The sequence below is a fragment of the Pantherophis guttatus genome, chromosome 1 (assembly GCF_059756535.1).
Source record: "Pantherophis guttatus breed Tessera chromosome 1, ASM5975653v1, whole genome shotgun sequence".
In the NCBI taxonomy this organism is placed as follows: Eukaryota; Metazoa; Chordata; class Lepidosauria; order Squamata; family Colubridae; genus Pantherophis; species Pantherophis guttatus.
In genome coordinates this window covers 121,372,873-121,386,592 of record NC_142063.1, presented here as the reverse complement: position 1 = coordinate 121,386,592, position 13,720 = coordinate 121,372,873, and the positions used below count along the sequence as shown (strand labels likewise).

The following is a 13,720-nucleotide window of genomic DNA, read 5'->3' as shown; positions in this document are numbered from 1 at the left end:
GCAAGCGAGAGGGGAGAAATACAATCGCACCCATTAATCTTCAAATTCTGTGTTCTCTCATAATGAGGTTCTTTAAATCATTTCTCTGTTTCTTCTCTTAGTCTTATGCAATGTATTAGTCTTGTATGCTGAGATAGGCATCCTGTGCTCTCTACCTGGTTTGGGGTTTCACTTTCCACAAGCCAGTATTGGTCTTACTGGCTTAGGGTGAGGGAAACTGTAGCAATAGCAATAGCATTTAGATTTATATACTGCTTCATAGTGCTTTACAGCCTCCTCTAAGCAGTTTACAGAGGCAGAATATTGCCCCCAACAATCTGGGTCTTCAATTTACTGACCTCGGAAGGATGGAAGGCTGAGTCAATCTTAAAACGATCAGGATCAAACTCCTGCTTTTCCCATACTGCCTTAAATTTTAAATTCTCATCGTCTTTAAGAACACTAGTTAATTTTGCCATTTCTGCGCATTCTAGAATTTTATTTATTATTGTGGTACAATAATAAGGTGGTACAAATGGTGGAATAACAGAACAAGACTATAAGGATATGTCTATTTCCAATAATGATAGATTTGAAGATACTTGATGTGTACATAATGTATATATGTAATCGCACGATACCTCAGATGTTACCTGAGATTTGATGTTTTCTTTTTTAAAAATTTTTTTTAAAAAATCAATAAAGTATTCAAAAAAAAAAAAAAAAAAACTCCTGGCAGTCAGCAGAATTAGCCTGCAATACTCCATTCTGACCACTGTGCCACCGCAACTGTAGGCCCAAGTTACCCCTCCTTCTTCTGAGGTACCATGATTTTGGGGTAGATGGCTTCTAGAACAACTTTTGTACTTTTGTAATTTTTAAAAACAACTTTCTTTGTTCAATTTCACGTCAGGGCCAGCCCAACCACAAGGGGAAAAGGCTCTATCCAACTTAGTTTCAGATTTTTGAGAAGAGTGACAAATGCTGGTTGTACCCAGGGCCATCATTAAGCCAGGCACTGGAAAAGCTAACAGTGGCACAGATCCAGCAAATATTATATTTGCAGAAACTAATCCCAGCATTTTCTCATTTGACAACTAAAAGCCTAGTTTAGTGTCTTTGTGTATTACCATCCCCACAACTACATTCTTCATTGCCTCTGCAGGAAACCCTTGAAATATCAAAATCTTTGTATATACATATGTGCGCACACGCTCCCTCTTCCTCCCACTATACTTAGGTTGCAACTATGACTCTTTCAGAGATTCCACCAACAGATAAGTCGTTGTTGATGCAGACAAGGCAATTGCTGGCTGGTCGAATCATCTCGGTCACAGAGTCTGTGTATGAGATAAGGCAGAAATAATTCCACAGGAAGAGGTGAGAGCCAGCATCCTGGAGCCCTGCAATAGAAACATTGACATTTATGAACTCAGGCGTTCATAAACAAAAAAGCTTGCAACTTTGGCAAAGAGAGAAAGAGGAAGAAAGAAGGAAGAACAATTGAGGCCTCTCTGGCAATCCTATATCAGATACTGGAATCTTAAGGAATCTCATTAAATCAATGATTCTCTCAATTCTTTGAATCCTTATGCTGGGCTTTTAATTCCATTTGGAAACAACACCGAGCCATCAAAGTAAAATGATAGTTCTTGTGCTTGACCTTTTAGTCCATGAAATCTGTCACTATTTTACAATTTAATCCCACACTGGGGAATGTACTTATGGCATGAATGGAGTTTAGCAATCACCATTTTGACCTGGATACCATTTTCTCATGTGCCTTTGAGAAATTACAGTCATTCTCCCTTGAATTTTAGAAGTCAGCGAGTCTTATGTTAGAGAAAAGTAGAGCAACCAGAAAGGCATGGGAGAAAGAGATAAAAAAGCACCAGCATTTGTTTTACTTTTAACTGTCATAATGCCTCAGCCTTATATTTTCAATATATAAAAATAGATTCTATTGAGATTCTCAGTCATCCAGGCCATGGTTGTCTCAAAAATGATGATGTTTCACTTCTTATCCAAGAAGCTTCTTCAGTTAAACATCTTCAAGAAAAAACAAAAAAATAAAGGGAACACAAGCAGAAGACATCCGAGATCTGAATGAATGAAATAGCCTTATTAAATACTTTGTTCATTACATACAGTAGTTTATACACTGCTCAAACAACTAAAGGGAACACAAATCTACTGTATGTAATGAACAAAGTATTTAATAAGGCTATTTCATTCATTCAGATCTCGGATGTCTTCTGCTTGTGTTCCCTTTATTTTATTGAGCAGTGTATATACAGTATATAGTTAGAAATTGCAGTGAAGATGTGAGAATGAGCATTATAAGATATATCTTAATGAAATGCTAGGAAAAACTGGAAAGAAATCTAGGATTCTATTTTTCATACCTTTGCTTCAACATTGCTTTCCAATCCACTTCCATGACAACTACAAAACTCTGAATCTATACTAGTAAAAGAGTATCTTTGCATTCACACCACTTTAAAATTTATAAGGCATAGGATATGCATGCATTTTCCAATCTTAATCCAAGAAAAAAGTATGGATCTTAATAAGAGACTGCCAAGAAATGCAAGAGCCAATTTGGTCAAGTGGATAAGGCACAAGGCTAGAAAGTGAGAGACGGTGAGTTCTAGTTCTGTTTTAGGCATAAAAGCTGATTGGATGACTTTGGGCCAGTCATTCTACTCTCAACTTAATTCACTTCACAGGGCTATTGTTGTGGGAAACTAGAAGGATATGTTCATTGCTTTGAGTTATTCATAAAAATAATAAAAGTGGGATAAAAAAATTTCTCCCTGTGCCAATTATTTCTATTCTTCAATCACTAGAAAAAGTTGATCAGAAGTCCAGGAGAAATTAATCAAGTTTGAAATCTCTAGGAAGCCTTATTGTCCTATAGCGACAGTACGGAGGAAAGCAACACTCAGAGGCAAAACCATATAACTTGGAACAAATGAACCTGAACATTTTGGCATGTACTTCTTCCCCATAAGGGAAACAATATGGTAGATGAACTTGCTTTTCCTTAAGCCTATTGGGCTCATCGTAATGAGCATGGGTAGCTTGAATCCTTACTGGCAACAGGAGCTAAGTGCAGTTAGTACCATGTCAAACATTTATTCTATACTTTTATAACATTCTCCTTATCTTGGATACAAGATGATACTGGGTTGTATGTGGAGTGTCTTGTCCTTTACTGTATACAATCATTTTTCCATCAATTTGAAGCCTCCCTGCCTTCTCAAATTTCAATTTAAACCCCAAAGGAAGACATGATACAGAAATTCTTTCCATGGAGCTTCTTAAATTGGGAAATGAGATTGTCCAGGAATGCTGCAGAATCAGATATGTATGCAACAAAAGCAACAAAAAGTCACAGGGTTAAGCAAAACCCAAAATCAGCCCCCAAAATCGTTCTTCTGTTTAAATATTATTGCTTTGAGTGGAGTTGGAAAGGGGAGGGGGGTCCTTTTGTTTTGTTTTTAGCCTTCCTGAATCTTAAAGTTGACTCCAGCAGGGAATTGAGCCTTAAAAATGTTTGCACTACATTAAACTAGGTCAAAGGAAAGATTATGCATCTTCTTGGACTTTCAGTAACAACAAAGAAATTGATTCATGGATGTGAACTGGCCACCGCTCAAATAACTCTAATATGTTAATAGAATCTAAGTTCATTTTTTCCCTCTATAAACAATAGAAAAAATAAAATTAATATTAGATAAAAGATATGGCAGTATTTTTTTTCTGGAAAGATTTTTTTTTAATGATGTTTAAGAGTGACCAATTCTTAAATGTATTTCCAAACAAAAATCCAACAAAAACTTTACAGAAAGGATGGCTGGGACGTGCAATTTGCAGCTCACCCATGTACAGACTCTTATTCAAGGACCATTCTGGGTGTATCTGTTTGTGACTTTTGCAAAATCTATTTCCATTTTTTTTAACACTATGAAGTCTAAGTAGGAATCTAGAAATAGCAATAACAGTAGACTGCAGTCAATAGTAGAAGCTTCATGCATACTCAACTGAAAAGTAGTTAGCTTAAAGTCCTTGGCTCGATACAGATAAATCAAAGATTTGTATTATTTCTGTATTACTGTAATAGACCTTTATCAGCTTGAACCTCTAAGGAAGAACAATCCTTAACTCCATTCATTGAGAGGTCTGGCCCGTATTCTGCCATGAAGTCCTAGACATGGGTGAGGAAATATCCCAACTGTTTTGCCTCTCCATTGAACTTCACTTTCAACTCTAGTGGTCATTGATCATCTCATCTTCTGGGATGGCAAGGGCCAGTGGCACTGCAGCAGCCAATGGTGCTGGAGTGGGTGATGCAGCAGCTGGCCTTGGTCTTCATTCAGGCTCTTTGTCCTGCTGTTCTGGGAGTTTGTAAGCTATAAGTTTCCCAAATCTCTCTCTGATGAAATTGACCACTTGGTCAATTGCTGAAGCCTGGACCTCCTTTTTGGGCCAAGATCCAAGATCAGGTCACCTATCCTATCCTATCCTATCCTATCCTATCCTATCCTATCCTATCCTATCCTATCCTATCCTATCCTATCCTATCCTATCCTATCCTATACTATACTATACTATACTATACTATACTATACTATACTATACTATACTATACTATCCTGGCTAAACTATATATCCTCCTCTTATAATCACTTGCACATCATATTACTATTATTCTGGTCCACATCTATAATAAAGATTCAATTTGATCCAGTAGTATGACAATGCCAATAAGCCCAAAAAGTCAGTCTATTAGACTCCAGAAAATATATACAATTTCCCACAAAGAATCTAGCAACTTATTTGGACTGAAATGTTTATTAGTATTTGATCTGCCAGATCAATTTCTAATACTGCTTCGGTTTCTAATTCTTCTGTTTAAATTGCTCTGGCTATAGGGATGAATGAAAGAAAATATTATTAACGGCAAGATAATTTATTGAAAGGATAAAAATAGGCTGTGCATTTAGAAAAAAAATGCAAATATAAGAAGCTGAAAATCACAAAATTGATTACAAGTTGAGAGGAGATTTAGGCTCCTTCCATTATTATTACCAAAAAGTGTCTTAATTGGTCATTGTGTCAATCTATTTAACCTAGCAATGCTTCTGACTACAATTCTAATTTTATTCACTGCCTAGGCAGTTGCCTTTTTTCACCTTATCCCAACTCTTTCAATGAAATTGCTCAGAAACATAGCTGAATGGTGATGGATTAATGTCCATTGTGCTTTCAGATTGCTTTAATAACTTAGATACAACATCATTTCAAAGATATGCCTTGTAAAATGAAGAAAATGTTTCTCCTTGGTCATCAAGAGCAATTGCTAGGTGCCAGATGATGGAGCTGGAGAAAAGCTGGATGCGCAGATGGACTAAATTGAAATCCTGGAAAGACAGGAGAGGGTTATAGTTGCTTCCTTGGATTCTGGACATGGCAACATTAACCCCAGATGCATCACTACCTCAGCAAGAAGGAATAATGAGCTGGGAATTAATGGTGGAATTTCAGTCACTGTCCAAACAGATGGACTGCTGATTACAAGTTTGAAGAAGGGCACATCTGGGATCCATGAAACATTTAAAATGATGAAAGTCTAAGAACAATTATGATTTTCCTGTGAAATCAGAATTAAGATTTCAGAAAACAGGAAGACTCTTATGATAAACTCATGGCAAACCTGCAAAATGAATTACTTAAAGCTGAAGGGCAACTCACTCCAAACAAACTTCAAAAAAATGATGCTACCTTTGGCTGAAGAGCAGCAGAAGCCTTTGTTAATTTACAATTTATTCAGGAAATCTTCTCATTGCCAACTGATTTTAAAATCGAGATACTGGTGCTTACAGATGAAGAATAAGAGCAGGGGTGGGTTCTACTTACCTTTACTACCGGTTCGCAATGGGATCACGTGCTCGCGCTAGCTTTGCTCGTACACGCACCTTGCTTCTGCGCATGCACAGAAGTGTCTACGCATGTGCAGATCGCCAGTGATGACATTCGGGGCAGTGGGCAGGACCTCCCACCGGTTTTACTACCGGTTCTTGCGAATCGGTCCGAACTGGGGGCAACCCACCAATGAATAAGAGGCAATCCTTCACAAAGATCTTCCCCTATAATGGTTACATTCCTGGTGCTCAGCACCACAGACAGTCTTCTACAGCTTTCAAAACAAATGACTGAATTGAAACATCATGGAAGTAAAATAATGATTTATCCAGGCTTTCCTTTGCAAGTTTTAAGTTTAAGAAGAGGCTTGGATTTGGGGTGTGCTGTGTTCATCATCAAGGAACAAGAATGCCAAATATTTCTGTTCATATCCAGCAATCTTTTGTCTTTCTCTTGGAGATGCAAAAATTTACGATGCCATCCAGTCCTTTTAGAGACCTTGTGTTATCTGATGAGTAAAGAGCTTGCTTTTCACATTTTTTTCACCTTTCTTTCAACTCCCATTACTAGCATAAGAGTATAGAAACTTATTTTTCTATGACTTTTATTCTGTGGGAGGTGGGTAGATAGGTGGGAGGGCTATGAACAAGCCACACCAGAGGTCTAAGACAGATTCCCGCCCCCTCCCCCAAATGTCAGTAAAGTTGCCATGGGTGTTTTCTTTTTTATCACCTTTTTTGTGTTAGGTTTATTTTATCTATTATTTTTAATTTAGGCCCATGTTCATTGCTTTAAAGTTCCTTTTTTGGGACACAGTATTTGCTACTTATTAAACTTATGACTTGTCTGCAATGTTCAGAAATCAATTATATTTCCACCTAATCCAAGATCCTCAGCTAGAAGAACTGCCCCAAGCATATATATTGGGATTTAAATTAATAAAAGATATTTGGCATTTTCTATTATCTTAAACAGGGGTGTCAAACTCAATTTCATTGCGGGCCACATCAGGGTTGTGTTTGACTTTGGGGGTGGTGGGTGGGCATGGCCAGTTCGGCGTCACTCGTGTTGGGGGCGCCTGTGGTGGCCCAAGCTCTCTGCCAGTGAAAATGGACTCTCAAACTCCATTTTTGGCTGTGATGGCTTCCTGCATCCCTCTGCCAGCGAAAATGGAGCTCGAGAGGGCCCACAGCCCTCCTGAACTCCATTTTCACTGAAAGAGGCACCAGAGGCCGGTCCTTTGCTGTTTCCAGGGTGGCCCAGGGCCAGATCTAGCCACCTTGCAGGCAGGATCTGGCTCCCAGGTCTTGAGTTTGACACCCGTAATCTAAAATGTGGAAATATATTTTATTTTCCCATGCACATGAAAACTGATTTAGATTAGATTTATTATTTTTTATTTCTCCTGCTTCGATGGATCAGGCTTTGGATTATTTGAGTCACTTCCAGTCACAAATGAACATTTTGGAATTTAAAACTGTGAATTACCACATGGTATCTGAATATCTTCCTTAAAGTAGACTCTTCTTTTATAGATTATATTAAGAATAAAACCTGCATTTTGTAAATAAAAAAGTCAGGGGAGGGTTCTACAAAAGACTTAAACTTTGGGGGAGAGTTGAATTCATGGATTTTCATTGCTTCAGGAGAAAAGAGACCTGGAGATTTTAATCTCATACAGCTGGAAAAGCTGTTAAAGACTCATTTTACTTTATGCTAGAAATCCCACAGTTGAATTATATCACGTGCTTTTAGCAAGCTAAGTTAAATTGGAGATACTACCTGAACAATCTTTGAAATGTATGATTCAAAACTATTGGGAATCAGGAAAACTTATTGACTGTTCAAACAAACAACAAACAAAGGAAATCCAAAGAAATATCTAAAGTTAGGCTAGCAATGGTTAGTTATACTTAAAACTAATATTAATATATTGATTATGAAATCTTATATTTTTATACACTGTTATACAAATTGGAGATGTTTTATAACTGACCAACAAATCATTAATTTGGGAGAAAATACTGAAATTAACTGTATCTGTCAATAAATTTTTAAAAAAACCCAGACATAACCCAGTTATTAAAAGAAATTACAGATAAAATTCACATTGCAAAATGTGGAAAGCAATATATAGAACTTTTATAGACTTATTGGTTTACAAGAAATTGTCTAATTTTCTATAGCCCCTCCATTGTTTTATGAAGCCTTTTTTTACAGAAATATTAAATAATAATAATAATAATAATAATTTTATTTCTATACCGCCCTTCTCCCGAAGGACTCAGGGCGGTGTACAGCCTAATTAAAAAACAGAATAAACATCAATTTAAAATAATTTAAAAATATTAAATAAATTTGGCTTAATTTAAAACCCCAAAAATTTAAAACATCCAATTTAAAATTATATTGCTAACCCAGCCTGGCGGAACAATAGGGTCTTAAGTCGCAGCGAAATACCCGGAGGTCAGAAATCTTACGAATTTCCAGGGGCAGTTCATTCCACAGGGCTGGGGCTCCCACAGAGAAGGCCCTCCCCCTGGGTGTCGCCAGCCGACATGACTTGGCCGATGGCACCCTGAGGAGACCCTCTCTGTGGGAGCGAACTGGCCTGTGGGAGGTTATTGGTGGCAGAAGACGGTCTCGAAGGTACCCGGGTCCTATGCCATGGAGCGCTTTAAAGGTGGTAACCAACACCTTGAATCGCACCCGGAAGACCACTGGGAGCCAGTGCAGCTCGCGCAGGAGGGGTGTCACGTGGGCGCAACGGGTAGCACCCATAACCGCCCGCGCGGCCGCATTCTGGACCAGTTGGAGCCTCCGAGTGCTCTTCAAGGGGAGCCCCATGTAGAGAGCATTACAGTAGTCCAACCGGGAGGTAACAAGGGCATGAGTGACCGTGCGCAGGGCGTCCCGATCCAGAAAGGGCTGCAACTGGCGAATCAGGCGGACCTGATAAAAGGCCCCCCTGGCCACGGCCGTCATATGTTCTTCTAAAGACAGCCGTGTGTCCAGGAGGACACCCAGATTGCGAGCCCTCTCTGTGGGGGGCAAAGATTCACCCCCAATAGTCAGCGATGGCACCTGCTGACTATATCGGGACGCCGGGAGCCACAACCACTCAGTCTTGGAAGGGTTGAGTCTGAGCCTGTTCCTCCCCATCCAGACCCGCACGGCCTCCAGGCAGCGAGACATCACATCAAGGGCATCGTTGCCTGAGAAAGCCTGAGAAAGATGCTACTAGATGTGCAAATGACAGGCTTGTATCTTTGTTTACCATGGATACCAAACTATTAACTGCAGCATTATCCAGAAGGTTACAAAATGTAACACCATCCATAACTTACCTCAGCATGGTTTAAAAAAAAAAATAGACATGCATCTGAAAATAATGAATACCGCAATTGACATTTTGAACATCATTCCTGATAAATTAGAGCCATCTGATATAATCTCATTAGACCCTGAAAGAGCTTTTGATGTTTCAGACTAAATTTGTGACGTATGCTGTAAGAAATATGGGATTTCGCCATCTTTTGTTTATTGGATTACAAATTGTTATTTTTACCCTATGGCCAATGTCATTATGAATCCATTCTCAATCCATTAAGTCATATTCTCGCAGTAATCAAGGATGCTGTTTGTATCCCTTAATTTTTCATCTGGTTCTTGACTTTTTAGCCTCTCACATTGGATAATTCCAAGATATTAATGGGTGTGGTAGCAGCTAATATGGAAAATAAATTGTTTTTATATGCTGATAATATTATGGCTATTTTGGATAATAATTATTTAGTATGGATTATTTAGTATTATTACCAAGATTGTTGAAGTTGTGCCACAATATAGTTTGGTTGGAATTTAATTCAATTTCAATTGGAAAAAGTCTAATTTGCTACCTTTGCAATATGTGATGACTACTGTGAAAAAAAATGTGAAAAAAAATGATATTTATGTAGTTACTTACCAAGCATATCTAAATTATATTAAAGTAACCCAAATATTTTTACAATCCCCAAGGCATGTTCCAACTTTTGAGCACCCCTAATGTTTGAAAATTGAAATTGAAAGTTGAAAAATTTGACCCACCCTAGTGCAAAAAGCACGCAAAAGTGCGTATAGTCAAGGCTATGGTTTTCCCAGTTGCAATGTATGGCTGTGAAAGTTGGAGCTGAGCACCAAAGAATTGAAGTCTTTGAACTATGGTGGTGGAGAAGACACCTGTGAGTCCCTTGGACTGCAAGGCAATCAAATTGGTCAGTCCTAGACGAGATCAACCCTGACTGCTCTTTAGAAGGCCAGATCCTGCAGATGAAACTCAAATACTTTGGCCACCTAATGAGAAGGAAGGACACACTGGAGAAGAGCCTAATGCTGGGAAAGATTGAAGGCAAAAGAAGAAAGGAATGACAGAGAACGAGGTGGCTGAAGCAGTAGGCGTGAGCTTAAATGGACTCCAGAGGATGGTAGAGGACAGGAAGGCCTGGAGGAACGTTGTCCATGGAGTCACGATGAGTCAGACACGACTTCGCAACTGACAACAACAACGTGTATGAAATTGGGATTTACAGGCTCTATAAAATACTTGGGTTTATATGTTCTTAAAATATACCACATGTACAATAAATATTTCTAAATCTATAGTTATGATTTTAGTTGCTATACCTCAATGATTAAAACTTCCACTGAAGCTTGGGCATGTTTAATGCAATTAAAATTAATATTACATTGAGACTAACGTATATGTTAAAAAGAATTTCAAAATTAATCCCTATTATCTACCTTCAAAGACAAATTACAGGTAGCCCTCGGTGACCACAGTCAGCACCAGCAATTCTGCTGCCACGTGCTGCAGTTGCTAAGCAGAAAATCATGTGATTACAATGAACTTGTGATGTCACTTCTCATTTGGTCATTAAGTGAATCACTGTTAAATGAAACATAACATGATTATAACTTATGATTTGTTTCTTAGGTGAAGGTGCTCCCTTAAAGAACCTGATCCTGTGCCACGTAGGTCTTTAAAGGTGATAATCAGTAGGAAGACCTACTGGAAACCGGTACAACTTGCCAAAGAGCAGTGTTAAATGGGCATAGTGAGATGTACACATAACTCCCTACACTGCTCATTCAGGACTGATTGAAGTTTCCAGATGATCTCCAAGAGCAGCCCCATGTCGAGCATGTTGCAATAGTCCAACTGACAGGTGATTAAGGTGTGAGTGACCAGGAGCAAATTTTATTATGTTATTTAGGGTGCCGGTGTATAACCCTTTCTGAAACTTTCCCAAGTTTTAGGGTCCAAGTATAGTAAAGTAGGAATCTTTGTTTCCATCCTTTCACCATTTGTATATTAAGCAGCTTCTTCTTTTTCTTGTGCCATGTCGGACGTTGGCGATCATGTTGGCAATCCTATTTTTGTCAACAGCCGTATGAAAAAGTGCTGCTGAGTTTTGTCCAAACCAGTCCCTTAGGTTTTGAAGCCATGATGTTCTTCTTCTGCATGGGCCTCGTTTGCCTTCAATTTTTCCCTGGAGGATTAAGAGAAGGATGCCGTATTTTTCTGGGTGTCGCATCACATGTCCAAAATACTCTAACTTTCGCTTTTTAATGGCTTTGATTATTTCCCTTTGCTTTCCCAGGCGGCTTATCACCTCCTCGTTTGTGATTTTGTTAACCGAGTTTATACGTAGCAGCCGTCTGTAAATCCACATTTCAAATGCTTCTAGTTTTTTCAAGTGGTTTTCTGTCAGAGACCAACTCTCCACTACATAGAGCAGTATAGAAAAGATGTAACATCTGACAAGCCTGATTTTCAGTCTTAGGCTTAGGTCGTGACTGCAGAAGACCTTTTTCATTTTGAAATTGATGGTGTAGTATAATCCAAATATAGAAATGGGGATAGGTAGGGAAAAGATATTCTACTGGATTGTCCGGATGAATCATGAGATAAATTCCTTAAATCAGTTTATTTATTTTTTTAATGATTGAGAGATTATGTTCTCAACATGATTCCCCATAACATCTGCTGGTCAAATATACAGTGGAAACACATACTGACAAAACAGTGTGGCTGAGATATTTATCAGCTTGAGAGCTACCTGGAACCTTAAGAAATGAAGCACTTGAAATGAAACAAACAATTTTATATTGAATTAAAACACAGCATGAAAGTTTGCATTAATTAGAGTGCAAAACAAAAAAAAAATGGAATATCCAATCTTGAAAAAGCAACAGATTCAGATGTTTAAGAAATGTAAAACATATTTATGATTTAAAAATGAAATTAATTCATCAGAAAATATTATTTTGTGTTTATTGGGTCTTTCAAATAATGTTTTAAAAAGTTGGACACCAGATTTTTGTGCTGGCATTGCAAGAAATGTCAGGGCAATAACTCATTTGATTTGGTCTTATTCAACCAGAACTTTGTTTTGATTTCAGATCACAGTAAATCTTAATAAAATTTAGGAAAAAATATAATAAAGGCATAAATGTGAAGTTAAATGTGTGTTCTGAAAATATAGAATTTGTCATATTATGAAGATTATGGCTCTATTGAGCTTGGGATTCAGCAAAACATTACTAATCCTCTTGATATTAAGGAAAGATATAAGCTCATATTTGAATTTGTTATGAATCTGTTACTTATTTTGGAAAAGTCTGTTAGTCATGTATGTCTTTTGTATTTTTTTCATTTTGTAATATTTCCATTCTTTCTTAATTTGTTAAGAAATAAATATTTATAAGTAATAATTAGATGGAAAGTTGAGAGGTTGAGAGATGGTATTACTATGTATGTTCAGGATCATTGACATTAGAATAGAACACTGAAATATTGAATAACTACTTTAAAATAATCAAGTACATTAATATTAGGATTATATAAGTTTGATTAATGTAATAATTGACTGTTGTTATTTGTATTAATATGAACCATACTCAGAGGCCACAGTGTTCATGTATTGATGGTGATATATATTTAAAAATAAAAACCCAATAAACCTTAAAAAAAGAAATAAATATTAATAATTTATTTAAAGATAAAGCAATTTTATCACTTTTTAACAAGTTTTTTTATTTTTAAAAATGAAAAGATGAAAAAATATGTTGCTTGATTTAATGACAAGTGAAGGACTGAATTAATTCTATGTTGACAGTAATTGGATTTTTTCATTCGTTTTTCCCTCTGTTGTTTTCTGTTTAATAAGTATAATGTATGAAGGTTTATTTTTTTAATTGTATACTTACTACTGCATTTGTTTTTTTAAAACTTTATTTTATTTTTATTTCTCAAGCATATATAAGATAACAGGTAAAAGTATAAACATAATCTGAATACATGAAAAGAGTAAGACTAAAAAGGAATATTAGGGCAGGGACGGTAGGCACGCTGGTGCACTTATGCACGTCCCTTACAGACCTCTTAGAAATGGGGTGAGGTCAACAGTAGACAATTTAAGATTAAAGTTTTGGGGGTTTGGGGAAGAAACTACAGAGTCAGGTAGTGCATTCTAGGCATTGATATAATTTTTTTTTTAAAATTTGATTTATATGCCGTCCTTCTCCGGAGACTCAGGGCGGCTTACAACGCGTTAAACAATAGCCTTCATACTTTTGTATATTTATACAAAGTCAGTTTATTGCCCCCACAAACTGGGTCCTCATAATGATATATCATTATTTTAAAAACAGTATTAAAAATAGCAATGAAGCTTGAGAAAAGGATATCTACTAGTCTAGTGGCTTGCCATGGTGGGGCAGTGGTTAGAATGCAGTACTGCAGGGCTAACTCTGCACATTCACCAGAAAT

General features: G+C 37.3%; 1 long non-coding RNA gene across 3 annotated transcripts in view; it reads right to left on the bottom strand.

Moving 5' to 3' along the window:
• Positions 1–463: 463 nt before the first annotated feature.
• Positions 464–13,720, bottom strand: part of LOC148116553 (uncharacterized) — a 43,120-nt gene continuing 29,863 nt past the window's right edge. For 2 of the 3 annotated variants that reach the window (XR_015731094.1, XR_015731096.1), the window contains exon 4: positions 464–1,382. This is a non-coding gene — a long non-coding RNA (uncharacterized LOC148116553). Of the gene's footprint in view, positions 1,383–11,285; positions 11,439–13,720 lie in introns of those variants that run through there. The other variant, XR_015731095.1, reaches the window with a different exon arrangement.